Below are 15,849 nucleotides of genomic sequence, written 5' to 3' on the forward strand. Positions count from 1 at the left end.
GTACACGAAGATCAATGTCCACACATCTCATTGGTTTATCGTGCACTTTTTATGGCATATGTGATGTCATGTTGAACACCCTATCGACCCGCCACCCAAGTGAGCCCAACACACCCCCTCCACCCTCCTACCTCCCCCCCGAACACCAGTGTCCAAAGATGCTCATTGTCAGTGGGCTGTCGCTATTGCTTGCCCCCTCTGCGGGTATCAGGGGCACCCCTGCCTGTGGAGCGCAGGTTCCTTCCAGATCTACGTTGGGGGCTGCCCTGGACGGAACTTGCAACGGATGATGTGTCTGCCTGCTCACGTCCATGCATGTCCCTAAGGGTTTGCGAGAGCTCAGTGAGCACGCGGCGCACTGCGGCAAGTTCGGCACATACGTCTTTGGACGTCGCATGCAGTTCCCCCCTCAGGCTCTCGGTGCTTCTCTCCATTTGTGCCCTTAGCGTCTCTGTGCCTCTCTCCATTTCTGCCCTAAGTGTCTCAGTTGATGTTTCTATGCCTGCCTTAGTGCCCCCACATTCATCGGCATGGTCCTTGAGGAGTGTGGCCAGTTGCTGCTGTTGTTCGATCAACTGGTCGAGGGACTGTTGCCTCTGCTGGGCCATGGCCGTTTGCGGGGGTGTCGCAGAGGGGCTGTTGTCCTCATGTTGCCTTGCCACAGGGCTTGTGGGGGATGGCCAGTCGTCGTCTTGTGGGTGCCCCTGCGTGGTATCCTCAGGTTGTACGGGATGGGACAGACAGGGGGATTGGGACAGGTCATGGATGGATCTGACTTCGGCATCCCCGTTTTCTGTGTCCGAGCATGCTGCCATCAATGGGGTGTCACCTATGGTGCTGCTGCCACCTGAGGCAGTGCCTTCTGTGGCATCCATTGGGGGGACCTGTGGTGGTGGTGTTGTGGGCATGCTGGCTGCTGGGGTGCCTGTTGATGTTCCCTCCTCTGTGCTGCCACCTGATTTGTGCTGCTGCCGTGTCTTGATGCGTGCAGCTGAGGTGGAGGGTCTCTGGCCGTTGGTCTTGGCCCTCTTTGCAGGTGTGCTGGTAGGGGTGTCCTGTAGCTCGTCGTTTGGATCGGACCCTGTGGTGGAGTAAAGGAGGGCGAGGGTTATTGATGGGTCTGTGGGAATTGGAATGGCATTGTATCACATGCATTGGGGTGGTACCTGAGGGTGATTTGGGTCGGGGCCTTGGAGGTGCTTTGATTTGTGTGTGGAGTGAGGGTGCAGTTGTTTGGCAGCCTGCAGTTAGGGTGTGCCTGCTGCACGTGTAGTGCGTGTTTTAGGGGTTTTTAATTATTTATGTATTTATTGTGGGTTTTAACGTGCGCTATCAGGCCGATGTGTGTGGACGTTCTCCAGGACATGTGTTTCTGTTGCACTATGTGGACGCATGGTACTTCACATGGATGGTCTGTGTGGATTTGGCATTGTTTTATCTGGCCCACCTACCTGATTCTTCTGATGTCTGCACTCCTTTCTCCATCCCTCCGACTCCCTCTATGCTCTCCATTCCGATGGTGGAGGCACATATTTCTTCCCAGGGGGTCAACTTGATGGGTGATTCAGGACCTCCCCCGGTGGCTGTGGCAATGTTGCGGTTGGCAGAGAGTATGCTGCGGACGCGTATCCGCAGGTCGTCCTATCGCTTGCGGCATTGCTGTGGGGTGCGGGGTGCGGTCCCCACCGCACTTACCCGCTGTGCCACCAGAGCCCATATGGCCTTCTTGTTTGCAAGTGCCGTTCTGGTCATTTGCGTGGAGAAGACGACGGCGGCATTCTCCTGGAGGGTCTCTGTTAGCACGGTGAGTTCCTCACGGGAGAAGTGGACCTGCCGCTTGCGGTCGCACGCTTTCTTCGCTGCTTTTCCCATTTTACTTGGTTTCGCTAGGGTGGTTGATGGGTTGGGGTGTGTTTCAGGGTGGTAATTTTAGTGGTTGTGTGGTTTTAGTGTTTTTATAGGTGTACGGCGGGATGTTTCCCGTTCCGGGCCCATGTTTTAGCTTCCGTTTCCGTATTTTTCCGGTCACCGTACTTTACGGTAGGCGCACACTGCGGTGACCGCTGAGAGGGGTGGCGGTATTGCACCTAGGGCGCCGTACGGCGGCGGTGTGGGCCGTTTTGGGGTCATTTCCGCCATCGCGGACTTTGCACTTCCGCCGTGGCGTGGTGCTCGTGCCCGATGGGTCGGAATGGGCCGCACTTTGCTCCTTCGTGCAATGGCGGAAACGCTATTTACGCTGTGGCGCTCCGGTCAGTCGCTTTCCGCCAGGGTCGTAATGAGGGCCAAGGTGTCACTTACAAATTCCGCAAAGTAAGCAAGTCTTTCATTCTTTAGCATGGTACAACCGAACAGCAAATGTGACAGAGATTCTGGAAGATCTTCGAACATGCAGAATCTACATACTTTCATATTCTGTGGAATCAATTTTCTTAATGCACATATTTCATTGGTATTCATCACATTCATTCTGAATCTCATAATACTATGTCGCAAGTTCCGTGAAGGACATTTTACTAGATATTGCTCAGGTACGGGGAACCATTTCCAAACCGATAATACTTGCACATACAATTTTGAGTTTATTATTACAGAATTATTCGCAACCCAATCGAAGGCTTTAATCATTGTTTTGATTTTAGCAGGTCTTTCTAAAAGGACATTCAAAGTAACACCCATATTACTCAGGATCTTTTCCACCTCTACTTTCAAATTCGACATGTCTGTCCCCATATCATTCCTACAGACTTGATATATTGAGTTCTGCTTAGCAAGAACACATTTTCTGTAAAGCATCGCTTTTTTGCAATCCATACAACATTTTAACGAATTAAAGCCAAACTCATATCTTATTAGCTCCAACGGTATACATTTTGGCAGAAAAAATAATAGCTTTTTCCAGATTTTTGATTCAAAACTTTTTAACTGTAAAGCTTCTTTCTCTGGGTAGAATTCAAGTCCATATGATCACCTTCATAAGATAGAAATCTCTACAGGCACTCATGGAAAATTTACCATACTTGCTTTCGATAACTCTCATTTGTTTCGCTGCATCAATGGTTTTTGCTTCCAAACATTGTTTCACAAAACTATATGACATATTGCTAACAAAAGAGTAGCCCAAGTACTTGAATGCTTTCTGTAGACGGACTGCAGTGCCCTCAACAAACCAAACAGGATTTACACATTTCTTTTTGCTTTCTCCTAGGTTAATCACCACAGTTTTCTGCAGATTCATTTTCAATTTTAGATCACTTATAAAGCTAACAAAAGCATCTTTAAGCCTCTGAAGACCGATCTTAGTTTTGTCAAAAAGAATGAAATCGTCCGCATAGGCCAACCACTTGATCGCAATTCCACTGACCCTGGGGGCTAATAGGCCCGCAGGGTCCAGTCTAGCATTCGCTCCAGAGACGTATAAGTTAAATAAGATTGCTGCCAATGCACAGCCCTGTTTCAAGCCATTCTTTGCATGAATTTCCTTAGACATCAGTCCCTCATTATTAAGTCGAACCTTTAGAGTTGTGTTTGAATATAGGTGAATAATCATGGAGAGTAAGCCACCCTCTATGTTTAACATTGCCAATTTCTGCCATAGAAGTAGCCTATCCACCGTATCAAATGCTGCCGAGAGGTCCATTGATGCAGCATATATGGGGCAGTTCCCCTTTTTAGATCTTTGATTTTGCATAATTGTAACTACTAGACCCCCAGCATCGGTTCCCAAGTCTTTACGAAAACCCATCTGTCGGACATCTAATATGTCTTTTTCCTCCATCCAGTTTAGTAGACTTTCTAGAATTATGGCCGAGAATATCTTTGTCTCGATATTTAATAAAGATATTGGTCTATAATTAGTCGTACTCTGTCGGTTCCCTTTTTTAAAGATCAGAATTACATATGAAACTTTCCAGGAAACTGGCATAGTTTGCGTCTCAATTACATTTTTAAATAGTATATGGAGTATTTTCGCCCACAACCTTTCATTTTGCTTTATCAACACCATGGCCAAATTGTTGGGTCCCGGAGTACCGGAGACTTTCATTTTCTTTATTATGGATAGTATTTTTTCCACAGAAACATCGAGGGACCATTGACAAGCCATCTTTTCAAGCACAAAGTCACCATTACAAGCACAAGCATACAACTTCTCAAAGTATACACACCATTCCTTTTCACTAATGGGATTAGTGTTTAATTGAGTTTGAGTAATCTCCGTACTATTGATGATGGCCCAATAATTTCGCGAATTGCTTTCCTTCATTGCATTCAACATTTTTTCACCATCCTTCTGTAATAAGAAGGCTTGATGATGCAACCTCCAATTCCTATAAGCTTGTCGTCTCCGTCTAGATTGCTCCCTAACATCATCGGCAAGTAACTTTTGTTTTTTTATGGCACGGAGATCCTTGTTCAACCTGGCCCTTTGCAACTTGATCTCGAGATCAAAGGAGTGCCTATGATTTTTGTCTTTTAGCGCTATTCTGGCTGTTGGTTGCTCCACCTTGGCCATCATTGTACCCAAGAACTCGCCAAATTTGTCAACCGAGTATTGGATCTTTTTTACCTCCAGAGCACATTTCTCAAAATCATGCATCATCATATCATTGAATTTCGCTGTTTTTTTCATATTCCACTTTATTCTCGAGCCTCTGACATTAACAGTTGTTTGGGCACAATATACTTTGGTAAGATTATTTTGTTTCCTTATATTTATGTTCATTGATAACATTGCATGATCGCTTTCTAAATTATCTTCCACATGCATATTGGTCCCATTTCCAATTAGATGTTCGCTTGCGAAAATGAAATCAATAATTGAGGAAAGCCCACGCGCCTTCCAGGTGGGTTTGTCATTAAACAACCGTGTCAGCCCCCATGAGTTTGCAAAATTACACCATAAGGCTCCTCTGTTTTGTTTATTATCTAATCACCTTCTTTGGTTGCAACACCCACTTAATCTCGCTGCTCTTTCACTACTTGTTACATCGCAATCCGCATTTAAATCGCCTGCTAGGATTATCAAACCGTTTATGGTAGACACTATCCATTCCTCTAGCAATGTATTCAGATCATACAACAGTTTTTCAAGCATGCGATCATCATTTTCCACATCATTCCAATAGATATTAATGATCATAAGGTGGGTAATGCCCTCTTTAGTTACGATTTTAAAATTGGCCGCTTGGCATGACTCATGCACATGTGTCTCTTTTATCAGAGATATATCTGGATCATTACGATACGCGAGCGCCAAACCACCCTTGGGGTGACCACTACTGCCTTTCATGCCAAACAGGCAGAGGACAACGAAGCCATCCCAAAGCAGTGGTCCACATGCCCAAGTTTCCTGTAACAAAACAAAGTCAAATGTCTCTAAATTCATACATACTTTTTTGTTTTGTACCAGATGTGAATGTCCTCTAGAATTCCAAGATATCAATTTTAAAAAACTATCATCGCTAAAGGGATTTACCCATACCTTTTAGTTGTTCCAAAGTATCTCTAAGTGAAACCGCCATCGATCTCCATTCGTCCATTTCACTTAGAGTTAAGTGCTCACCCCCTACTTGATTCATCACCCTTTGTTTCTCTCTTGTATTATTATTTTGGGGGTATTGCTCCGCGTTTCTCTCTCGTGTATTCTCACCAAAATCAACATACTCATACGTGTCAAACCCCCTCTTTTGCAGAGCCCCAGCTTCCTTGAGTATAAGAGCTCGCACCATAGGCGATGCAATCACTAGGCGCACAAAGTCCATCCTATGTGGATCAATAAAGTCCACTAGCTGAATATCACATGAGGATACAAGGGCTAATTCTGGTATCTCTCTAAAATAGTTCAAGATATATGATCTATTTAAGATGGGATAATAGCCATCATCAAACACATAATATACAATCAGACTTGGATCACTAGAACATTCAGGCCGCCTCACTTTATCATACTGATTACCGTTCAGATTTTTCCTATTCACATAATTTTCATATGCCATATCCTGCACTCTATGGGGGTACACCTCACGCTCCCTAATAGCATCTTCATGAGGAGAACTAACAGCCCCCTGTATACTCGCTTCGTGCATAGGTTTTACCCAGGAAACTTTACTTGGTTCATTATATCTATTGTCAATCGGCATACCGTTACCTGTGATTGCATTTTCTGAAGCAGGCAATCTTCCCGCTTTATTTGACAATATTTCCTGTATTATTTCTCTCACACTTGTCACAGTCAAGGGCTGATCTTTTTCCTCTGTGTCCTCTTTTTTAGATGGTGTGATGTCACTCTTTGACATTATTTCTGGAACAGGCATTCGTGCTAGGCTGTCCGTCACCCTCACCACAGGGTCTCGGATGCCTTGAACCCCTTTATATGTGCACGTCTGATCTATAGACAAGGATTCTTTACTAATTCTCTCAAGACTTCTCTCTTCCTTTGATCTATCTCTTTGTACACCCATACGCTCGTCATGTATTAGCCTTAGCCTACTAGCATTCTCAGCAATTTCAATTGGCTTATCATTCCCCTTCAGCTCTCTGAGGGGTATCTTTATACGCATCTGAGCCTCCGAGTTCTTGAATAAGTCAAAAATATCAAGCATGCCCATTTCTAGATTTTTCAAGTTAGTATCAATTCTATCAGTGACTATTTTATTTTTCATAGCATCTGATAAGTTGTTTACCGCATCAGAATAGCCAGTCACCTTTGGCTCGTTATTAGTCCCTGTATCAGAAACCAGAATCACACTGGGTTCGGTACTTGAGCCATTGTCAAGCCCCGGCTGGTCAATGTTCCCCTCAGACTTGTTATTAGCAGGATTTAAACGGGGGATTACTATCTTCGACCCTTTTCTCTCCCGCTTACCATCGTCCATACATGCTTCCAACCCATCTTTTGACTGTCCTGTAGCTGAGTTCACTCCCAATGCCAAATCAGGGTTGCGTGTATCGATGTCTCTCAAGGACTTTAAAGCAGATGCATTCATAGCCTTTTGCGCACGCACCTGTTTTTGTCTATTTATTTTCATTTTTTTTTTAGAAATCCTGACATTAAATATATCCGCCACCCTGATAGGCTCATTGGCAGCAGCAGGAATTTGCAAATCTTCCGTCAAGCTATTGTTTTTCCTAGTATTATGCACCTCAATAACACTCTGTTCATTATCTCCCATGTCAGGTCTAGGAAGAATCAAATGTATCTCACCTGAGTCCTGCTCACCATTGCTCAATGTATTAGGTACAGTATTAAGGGCGCCTTCTCCTGACATTACTTTCCATTTTGCCATATTTTCAGCTAGCATTTCAGGGAAAGCTGTCAAGGCAAGCAAGATTTCTTTTAGAATATGGGTCTGCGACTTCACTTCTTTTAGTATGTAATCATGAATCCCATCCTTTCTGAAATCTGAGATCGACTAGACTCGCTCAAAGCTTCCTCTGCATTCACAATGTTACGTGCTGCATTCGAACATTGTTTGGATGAATCAAAGTGTTCAGATAAACCCAGTAAAGTTATATCACCAGAGGTAAATATGTGAGGTGTATCTATAAATGAGACAGTATTCTGTCTTAATTGTGACTGATTTCCCGCATTCCATCCTATATCGACCCCATCCTCTCCTCCCAGTCTCGGCTCCTCATTGAACAGGGACTGAGAGGAGGCAGGGATCACATCATCTTGATTTTCAGGAATTAATCTGTCGGATTCATTTTGGGCACATTCAATTAGGTCCTCATCAGAGTCGGAGGGTAATGGAAGAGCTATTGCAATGACATGCGCTATGCTCATACGGCGCGTTTTTATAATATTCATTACCGTTGCTGGGTCTTTTTTACCCCTGGCAAACTTCCTTTTCATTACTAATCTTATGTTCTGGGGTGATAAAACCGTACCCCTAATCAAGCATAAACACGTATTTACCTTCACGTACCTTACTCAGATCTACTTCTTCCACCAGTACCACTCCTATAGATGTATTGCCTTTTTCAAAGAGTTGCCCTGTTGCTGTGTCTTTATACAGGCCTACGATTAAATAATTCGGCACACACAAAGCTGCTCAGCTGCACACCGCAGCAAACAGCCAACAGCCGTACTTCGGGTACTTCCCAGGTGCGTGCGCAGGTGCGCAGTGCACAGCGTATTTAACGCTACCAATGGGCGGGGTCAGGGGCGGATTTGAAAAGAGAATATCCAATCAGAGCATCTCAGGGACAGGCAACTTCCGTGTTGCCTTTAAATACGTCCTGTCCGCTTCTTCTACGAAGTGTTTCAAAGTATTTCGAAGCCGCGTCAAGCGGCGCCTCTGCAGCTTTCTGAACCAGCGATCCCAGCCAACAGCCGTACTTCGGGTACTTCCCAGGTGCGAAGACAATTATATATCTGTTAAAAAACTCTGAATTGTCACTCCACTTTTCTCGATTTATAGATCCATAACATATTCATTCAGTGTGTGCAGAGGTGATAACTTGTGTCTGAGAGAGCTAATTCTTTCATTCAGGAGAGATAAAGGGAATACAACCCCCTGTATGTGGGATCAGGCTCATTTTGCCCCATGGCCCCTCCAGAAGGATGAGCAGGTTTTAAGACCCTGCTGATTCTGCTATCCGACAGGCTCGAGCCTTCTATCCCTTGCCCCATCACAGCTCCCAACATCCTGAGCGGCAGCTTATTGACAGCAGGCAGCTCCGGACATGCCTGTTGCCAATTGAATGTAGCAGATCTACTATTTAGACACTGGGAGAGAGCCATGAATCCACATTGGTGGTGAAGAAGCACTCAACATACAGAACACAATGGAATAGTGTTGCAGTCCTTCTGAGAAATGACAATTTTGAGCATGTGAGCAGTAGGCTGGATCAGTGCTGCCCCATAAAAGGTGTAGAAGCCTCTGTGAGAAGTGGCAGTACTGGCCCAACGGTGAGAAGTGTAGTATTTTCACATTAACTATGCTTAAGAACTTTGGGTTATTGAATAGTGCTGCTACATTCTGAGTAATTCCATCCCTTTAAATATATGAGCTCTTGTATTACCACGACAGTGTTGACATATTCTGATGATGACAGACTTGCTCAATAGTTCTGGTTCTGTATCATTAAATGTACTTCAGATCTTTACAGTATTGGAAGGATAGCTCAGGGGCAACGTGCTAGCCTTGGAAGCAAGACGACACAGAGCAACACAGGTTCGATCTCTCGGTCCGCGCAACACAGGTTCACTCCTTCGATCCGCACAACACAGGTTCGCTCCCTCGGTCCGCGCAACACAGGTTCGCTCCCTCAGTCCGCGCTTAGAAACCTCTGGGCAGTACACGCATTATAAATAACCAATTCAAATAAAAATAAATACATCTGTTGAGAAGTGCTGGGGCCTTGTCAATAAGAGTGTAGCAGCTCTGTGCTCGCTTCGGCAGCACATATACTAAAATTGGAACGATACAGAGAAGATTAGCATGGCCCCTGCGCAAGGATGACACGCAAATTCGTGAAGCGTTCCATAAGTTACAAAAAATATACATATATAATAATAAATAAAAGAGTGTAGCAGCTCAACTGAGAGGTGCTGATGTTGTCTCATCAAAAGTATAGCAGCCCCACTAAGATGAACTAGCATTGCCTCAACAAAAGCATAGTATTATCGCTGAGAAGATTCATCAATTATAGAAGCCCTGTTACAGCAGTACTATCCCATCAAGAGTATAGCCAGCTAACTGAGGAGCACCAGCATTGCTCCATTTCAAATATGGCAGCTCTACTAGAAAGTGCTGGCTCATACGCCTCCGCTCCCCGCTCATAGCATTCACCCTCACAACGTGCACACTCAGAGACATGCAAACAGTCTCATTGTCCCTCTCCCTGCCCCTGCCCCCTCCCTCGCTTTATTCACCCTCACCACGTGCACACTCAGAGACATGCAAACAGTCTCATTTTCCCTCTCCCTGCTCCCTGCCCCCTCCCTCGCTTTATTCACCCTCACCACGTGCACACTCAGAGACATGCAAACAGTCTCATTTTCCCTCTCCCTGCCCCTGCTCCCTGCCCCCTCCCTTGCTTTGCATCTGTACCTCCATTTCTAAAAAGCCTTCTGGGTTGGGTGTACCTCTACATCTGTTCACCCCTCTTTCCAAGAGGGGTGCACAGATGTACAAATACACCAAACCAAAAACGATTTTTAGAAATTGAGGGACAGACTTGTTTTGCATCTGTGCCTCCATTTCTAAAAATCCTTCTGGGTTGGGTGTACCTCTACATCTGTGCACCCCGGTGCACAGATGTAGAAGTATACCCAACCCAAAACGATTTTCTGAAATTGAGGGACAGATGCAAAGCAAGAGCCTCTTGCTTTGCATCTGTCCCACAATTTCAAAAAAAATGTTTCCCCCTCCCCTCCACCCCCCGTACTCGGTGCCCCTGCATGGTGGGGTTGTAAAATACACTGTGTCTTTCCAGGGCTCTCCAGCCCCCAACAGTCTGCTGCTTGCAATCAGAATGCAAGAGGACAGCCTGGGTAAGTGGGGGCCAGTCAAGGATGGAGCCCAGCCACCCGCCTTATCTGCAAACAAGCAGGAGGCAGGGCTCTGTGCAGCGATTTTAATCAGTGAATTTTATGACTGTTCTTCAGCCTGGGAGCGCACTTAACTCACTGATCCATGCAGTGTCAACACTTCTCACTGTAAGGAGGCTTCATTAAGAGGGGGGGGGCAATGTGAACAGATGGCTGAGCGCCCCCCTCCTCTGTCCCCACTGCTTCATCTGTAGAAAGATGCCTCTTGTATTCGGCCGCCCTGCCCCCAGTGCTTAACTATAAATCATGAGTGAGCATGTGCAGTCAGCCGGATTCATCACGAATATGTACGTGTATGTGAAATAAGTGCATTATTAACGTGATAATGATGCACTTACTTCACATACACGTACATATCTATTTGTTATGTATACTTTCATATGTTTTGCACATTTAGTGCTTATTAGAATCCTGGGACTTTGTGAAACACAGTGTCCACTGTGTTTATCTTCCGGCGTTCGGTGGATTCGTAAGTTTTGCGTCCATTTAAGAGTAGCTCTTAACAGGGCTTCACCGTGTTCTGTTATTTCAGTGAGCCTGGCTCACATGAAGTTACAGAAACGGCACCCCTGGGACCCCACAAACACATGCACACCACATTCCTGCTGTCAAAAAATCCTATCCTTTAAGTACTGACTGAGCATGCATGCTCAGTCAGCAAGATAGGATTTTCTGACAGATAGGAAAAAGTGACGTTACACCGGCCCGTGCATCCGATTGAGTTATTACAGTTAAAGTTTAGCCCAAACCCCACCCCCGTCAGCGCTTATACAAACAAAACCTTGTGCGAAAAGGCATACAAGGGAGGCACCCATGATCAGGTGATAGATAACTGATAACACAGATAGACAATGTGATTCAAAGCGTTTGTGACTACACAGTGAGGTTTAACATAGAGGGTGTAGGCTTCTTTCCACTGGTGGAGCCCTAATCAGTGTGGTCGGCCTGGTGGGATTGCGCCTGGGCTTATAACACGGTTGTCAGTTTCCTTGTTTAGGGACTGTGTTAGGTGTGGCGCTGCCCCGTGATGTGACTCGCACGCGGCGGCGTGACATTGCACGCCGCCGCATGCTGTATAAATAAACGGGGCGTTCCCGGCCGCGACAGAGCGACCGGGAAGCCCGAACCGGCAAGACCTGTGTGTGTGTGTCTGTCGGGAGCGGGAGCTTACGGGACCGCATGGGGGCCCCGACTGACCCCCAACAGTGGCGACGGGTGGATGCGGATGCCCGGGCCGGCGGTGATCGATGTCACAATTTTTCTAAATGAAACGGAACGGATGACATTTCGTTTCACGCCGTGGCTGCGGATCGCACACGCGGCTGGCGGCCATTTTGTCAACACGATCGTGGAACTTCTCCAAGCTCCGGTTTGGAAGGGGAAGGTGATCCAGGTCTAATTTTTGGACAAACTGCGTGCAGGCGGTCTAACCTGCATACACATGCCCAATTTTTGATTTTTACTTCACATTTGGGCCTCCTACGTCGAGTGAGAGCAAGGAGAAGGGCTAAAATGGCAGGGCCTGCCTAGCCCAGTTTTTCTTCTTCTGTCCTTCAGCCAATTTTTGGAACATTTTCACCACTGGTGTTGCTGCACTGGAGGGGCACTGTGCTTCTTCATCCTCTTCATCATCAGGCTGCTGTGGCCTCTACTTCGTCCTCTTCATCATCAGGGCGGAGTACTGCAGTGGCGGATCCTCAAGTGGGCAGTCATCTCTTCTATTCATCAAAGCCGAAGGCAAGATTCCACCATACCTTTCCCAGGTTGGACTGTCGCTGTGCCTGTGGAAGGGGCATCCAGGTGCGTGGTGGTGGTGGGTGACTGAGTTGTGGCCCCCAGGTCCCAGTGTGGGGGTGCCTGTGCGCTCAGGCCCATGAGTGGCGCTGGTGGGCAAGACGGTGGGCACCTTGCAGCCGCACCACCTCCCCAGGACAGTGGCCAAGCGGGAGGTCATCAACAAGCTCCTCAGGCTCCAGTGATTCCAGCTGTACAGCCAGTGGCCGCTCCACAGTTACCCCCTCAACCTCAAGTAGGCGGTCAAGCTCCTGCGCCTCAAGGGCCACTGATCGTGCAGCCAGTTGCCCAGCCAGGATCTCCCATCATGGCCCAAGCGCGAGCCCATGCAGCCCTGCAGCCCATCCCAGAATTTGATGCGTCGGGCCCGCCGTCCAGCATGGGGCCTAGGTGGAGGAGATGGGTCGGTCATCTCGACATGTACTTCCGGGCCGCCCAGGTGATGGATGATGACAGCAGGGTGGCCACGATGCTGTACTCCGCTGGGCCGACGGGCCAGGAAATTTTCGAGTCGCTTCCTGCGGGGGATGGCAGGTATGACGCAGCCAAGGCGGCACTCCTGGCCCACTTCCTGCCCCTTGCCAATGTGGACTATGAGAGGTTTGTCATGCTCTCGGCCAAACAAAAGGACGATGAAACATTGGACACTTTTTATGGACGCCTGCGTCGCCTCTCCCAGGGCTGTGCGTGGGGAGACGCGGAGGACATGATTCGCACAATGCTAATTCAGGCGTGCTCCTCAGGCAAACTCAGGAGGCAGGTCCTGAGAGAGCCGGTTATCACTCTTCCCCGCATACTGGAACAGGGCCGCTGCCATGAGGTGGCAGAAGCTCGAGCAACTAAGATGGAGGCGGGATCCCGCTCAGTAAAGTCTGAGGAGGTGTGTGCCATGTGGCGTGGTGGAAGAGGAGTGAGAAGACCTGGGGTGGGACCCCGGGACAGAGCAGGGAGAGCGGGGGAATCGTGCCAGAAGTGCGGATACGACCTCCCTCACCCGACAGAGAGTCCGGCAGCTGGAAAGACATGTGGTAGGTTTGGCCTGCCTGACCATTTTTCGAGGGTATGCAGGGCTGCCCTGCCCATGTTGGTACCGAGAGGACAGGCTCGAGTTTGGGTCCTGCGCCAGTATCGCCCACCGAATGTGCCCAGGTGGACCAGGGCGGGGAGGATGCCCAGGAGGAGGAGGCAGAGGAGGATGAAGAGAACATTTTCTTTGTCTCCAGTGTGGGGGTCCTAAAAGGAAAGAACAGAAGGCAGCCGAGGTGTGTGGTTGAGATCAATCATTCGCCTGTCCCGGTGCTGGTGGACACGGGAGCCTCGGTCAATGTGATGGCCAGGGGGCACTATGATACCCTTGAATCCCCCCCGAAGCTGCTCACACCGAGGGCCCGCATATTTGCGTTTGGAGGACTGGAACCGATACCACTAGACGGTGCCTTCGTAGCGAAGGTGGAGCATGAGGGCTCGCAGATCAAAGCCCGGTTCTACGTGACGCCCGTGAGCAACAACACTCTGCTAAGCTGTGCGGCTGCGGAGGCCCTGTGAATTGTCAGCTTCGCGTACTCGGTGTATCTCGAAGACATCAATGACTTACTCGATAAATATGCCGCCCTCTTCAAGGGCATTGAAATTATGACTGGTGACCCGGTGCGGTTGCACATCGACGAGTCTGTGCAGCCCGTTGCCCTGAAACACCGGAGGGTACCGTTCCATCTCAGGGAGCAGGTGGATAAGGAGCTGGACAACCTGGTGAATTTGGACATTATTGAAAAGGTGGAGGGCCCCACTCCTTGGGTATCCCCGATTGTTATGGCTAGGAAGCCCAAGCAACCTAACTCTGTCCGCATTTGTGTAGATATGAGGCTCCCCAACAAGGCCATCAAGAGGGAGCAGCATCTCACCCCTACCATCGATGACATTATTGCGGAAGTGGAAGGGGCTTGATTCTTCTCCAAATTAGATCTCCGAGCGGGATATCACCAGGTCGTTCTCCATCCGGAGTCTCGGTATATCACCACCTTCACCACTCACCGGGGGCTCTACCGATACAAGAGACTCAGCTTCAGAGTATCATCGGCTGCGGAGGTCTTTCAGAATATTATTCGAGGTGCCCTCGCAGATCTGGAGGGCGTCTTAAACATCAGCGATGATATTCCGGTGTTTGCAAAGACCGAGGTGGATCATCTGAGAAAGCTGGGGAAGACTTTTGAAAGACTGCAATCGCTAGGTCTCACCCTTCACAGGGACAAGTGTGAGTTCCTGCGCCCTTCCATCGAATTCTTCGGTTTTGTCTTTAAAGAAGGGGGTGTGTCACCAGACCCGAGGATGGTCCAGGACATTAAGAAGGCGCAGCCTCCAGAGTCGGCTTAGGACATTAGGAGTTTCCTTGGCATGGTGACATACTGTGGGCGCTTCTTCCAGAACCTTGCCTCGAGATCAGAACCGGTCAGGGCACTGACGAAAAAAGAGTCAGCCTGGCACTGGGGCCCGCTTGAGCAAGTGGCCTTTGAAGACATCAAAAGCGCCCTGACAGCGGAAGACACCATGGCGTTTTTCGATCCGGCGCTAACATCGAAATCGTTGTGGACGCCAGTCCATTTGGTCTAGGGGCCGTCTTAACTCAGGTGGACCGGGACGGGAGCATCCGGCCAGTGGCCTACGCCAGCAAAGCGCTCTCCGAAACTGAACAAAGATACTTGCAGATGGAGCGTGAGGCTCTGGCGGTCCTCTGGGGCTGCAGACACTTTCGTCTCTATGTCTTGGGGCGTCCAGTGATGGTGGTGACGGACCACAAGCCCCTGCTGCCCATTCTGGCAGGGTCATCATCCAAGCCACCGGCCAGAATCGAGAGGTGGATGCTCGCCCTTCTCGAATACGGAGTGACACTGGTGTACCGGCCAGGGGCCAACAACGCAGCGGATTATCTCTCACGACATCCGGGAGTGCGTGGGGGAGAGGAGTACGACACCTGCAAGGAGGAAGCCGACGATCACGTCCGGATGGTGGTGGAGGCAGCCACGCCTAACGCAATGCCTCTCTCAGAGCTGGAAGCGGCAGCTGCCGAGGACGAGTGTTTCAAGATCCTCCAGCACTCCATGCAGCACGGCTCCTGGAAGTCTGTCCTAGAATCCCTGGCGGAGCGGACCCAGGAGGCCAAGACAGCACTCGAGTAGCTGCGGAAGGTTAAGGAGGAACTCTCGTTCTCGGCGTCTGGCCTGCTGCTGCGAGGCGACCAGATCGTGGTCCCCCAGGCAAAGGTGCAAGACGTGATCGCTCTGGCTCACTATGGGCACCAGGGCGCCGCCAAGACTAAGGCCAGGCTGCGTCTGAAGGTCTGATTTCCTGAACTGGAGCGCAAGGTCGACGACTTTGTGGCGGCCTGCATATGGTGTCAGGCGGCGTCTCCTTTACAGCGAGAGCCAGCAATTGAAGCAATGCCCCTGGGCACGCGGCTGTGGGCGGTCGTCCATGCCGGCTTCGGGTCGACATCTGTGGGC

At 48.8% G+C, this 15,849-nt stretch overlaps 1 protein-coding gene and 1 non-coding gene across 2 annotated transcripts in view; one reads left to right on the forward strand and one right to left on the reverse strand.

Annotated features, from left to right (window-relative positions):
- LOC138569967 (sterile alpha motif domain-containing protein 9-like) overlaps positions 1-15,849 on the reverse strand; it is a 649,856-nt gene that overhangs the window by 274,107 nt on the left and 359,900 nt on the right. The gene's annotated exons all lie outside the window — the stretch shown is intronic.
- Positions 9,392-9,498, forward strand: LOC138570470 (U6 spliceosomal RNA). The gene has a single exon (XR_011303518.1). It is a non-coding gene; the product is annotated as a U6 spliceosomal RNA (small nuclear RNA).

The sequence above is a fragment of the Ambystoma mexicanum genome, chromosome 2q (assembly GCF_040938575.1).
Source record: "Ambystoma mexicanum isolate Mex_15411 chromosome 2q, UKY_AmexF1_1, whole genome shotgun sequence".
In the NCBI taxonomy this organism is placed as follows: domain Eukaryota; kingdom Metazoa; phylum Chordata; class Amphibia; order Caudata; family Ambystomatidae; genus Ambystoma; species Ambystoma mexicanum.